This window comes from Mesitornis unicolor, unplaced genomic scaffold (genome assembly GCF_000695765.1).
Source record: "Mesitornis unicolor isolate BGI_N332 unplaced genomic scaffold, ASM69576v1 scaffold755, whole genome shotgun sequence".
In the NCBI taxonomy this organism is placed as follows: domain Eukaryota; kingdom Metazoa; phylum Chordata; class Aves; order Mesitornithiformes; family Mesitornithidae; genus Mesitornis; species Mesitornis unicolor.
Genome location: NW_010187270.1, coordinates 1 through 2,138, shown reverse-complemented (window position 1 = coordinate 2,138; position 2,138 = coordinate 1).

Below are 2,138 nucleotides of genomic sequence, written 5' to 3'. Positions count from 1 at the left end.
GGTGAGCCCAGGGTGGGCTCTGTCATCCCGCGCCGAGTGCGCGGCCGCGGTGCCAGGCCTGCCGCGCCCGGGCCCCGGGCGGTGCCGAGGTGGTCCCGTTGGGTCGGCTCGCATAGTTAAACCTCGCCAGGCGCCTTTCCCTCGTCCGCATCGGCTGGGGGCGGGTTCTCGGGGTGGCAGCTTCTGCGGCTTGGAAGTGCTGATAACTCACTGCTTGCATCCTCCGTTTGTAATAGCAGTTTTAAACGAAGCAGGATTTGGTGTTCTTGTGTGCAAGAGAGACAGGGTTTTTTCCCCATTTAGCTTTACCGTTCCTACTACATAAATGTGTCTCATTGTACCACTTTTTACTACAAGCTCTTTTGGGTTTTTTCTTAAGTTTTTTTTTTTTCCTTCAAAGTTTAAAGCGTTATTTTCTGGTCCCTTACCATCTAAGTACCTAATAAATTGGAGACTTAAGTACAGAGACTTAATGAGTCTTTGTATTATGTTCTCTTTACTTATTCACTTATTCACTTATTACTTGGTATAACTTGCCTGGCAGTGATACAAAGCTACAGCTCTGTAATTTCCAAAGCATCAGCCTAACTCCTTTGCCATTCAAATTTGTCCCCACAGTCCTGGAGGGTGCCTGTTAGCTTTAATTGCAGATACCATCTTTTGGTGAGCTATTTTCTTAATTCACAGTATCTTCAGAGCTCTCGGGTAGATACTGTATGTTAACCTGTTAACTCATTCTTGTCAGGTCAGCGAAGGAGTCTGTAACGGGCATGAGAGACAAAGGGGCCTTGAAGAGTCACTGCCAAGGTCTTTGCTCAGGGGAGAGGAGTGGGTGATAGCTGGCACCAGTGGAAGACTCGTGCCGTGTGTCCAGGACCTCACCATGTCACAAGAGCCGAGGTGAGGGACATACAGGAGCTCTGAAAAGGTGAGCTGGCCTGGAGTACAAATAACAGCACACAGCAGAATTGCAGAAATGGAGGAGGAAATGTTGAAGTTACAAAGACGGTGAAAGAAATTTATAGATAGGGTGAAAGTAGAAAAAAAACATAAATTGAAACTGGAGATACAGGGTTTTTTTAAAAGGGAAGACGTGTTTGAAATTACAAGTGAAAAGGACTGAGGTAAATAAATAGGAGCTCTGGTATGACAGTCAAGGACTGTCCTGGGGACAGGGAGAAGGGGAAAGAGAAGTCAGAGTAGAGGGTAAAAGAAGAAAAAACAAGGTGAAGAGCAAGGTTAGTGACAGGAGGGAAAAGGAGTGTGAGCTTCTAGAGAAGCGGTGATAGTAATGCACATTAACAAAAAGGGAAGTAACTGGGATACAGAGGTGAGGAGAGGACTTGGAAATCTTAAGAGGAAAAAGCAAAAGTATGCATGGATTTTTTTTTTTCAGCTCACTGCCAAGTCCCTATTTAGCCATGTTTGCTCCCTGTCTTCTCATGGACACTGCCAACGTTTTTCAAACGTGTACGTAAGGTTGCACATTTGAGAGCAGGAGTTATGCTTCCTTGACACTGCCTCACAGCAGGGAAAGATGGGGCATTTACAAGTTTTTAAATCACTTCTTAATCCATCATCTTTCAAATGTGCTATGAATAGCAACAGCGAGAGCTTTCAGAGCTTGTGAAGTGTCTCAGGCCATGACACCTCCAGATCAGATGTTCAAGGCAGGTGCTGGAGAGGAGGCTTTTTTAATGCTTTATCAAGGTTGTCATATGAAGAGCATCACCACTTTTCTTCAGTAAAGCCAGGGAGTAGCGCTGTGAGGTGGCTCTCAGGAGCTCAGTGTGGCTACTGGGGCACCTCGGCTGAGGTGGTGTGCGGGTACTGCAGACACAAGTTCCACCATTTCACTCCAAGACCCGTTCTCCGGGGGCCTGGTCTCTCGAAGCGGCCGAAGAGGGAGTGCTGAGGGCAGGGGGATTCCTGGAGACCTCCTCCAGCGGGCGGTGCGGGCTGTGCCACCACCTCCAGCCCAGGGCCCCGACCTCTCGGCAGGGCAAGGAGAGCGGGTGCGACACCTACCCCCCGGAGCCCGGCAGCGAGGTGAGGCGGCCGGGAGTGGAAAAACCCCAGCAGGAGGAGGCAGAGGACCGGGCGCGGCGTGGGGCGAGGAGGGGAGTGCGGGGAGCGCC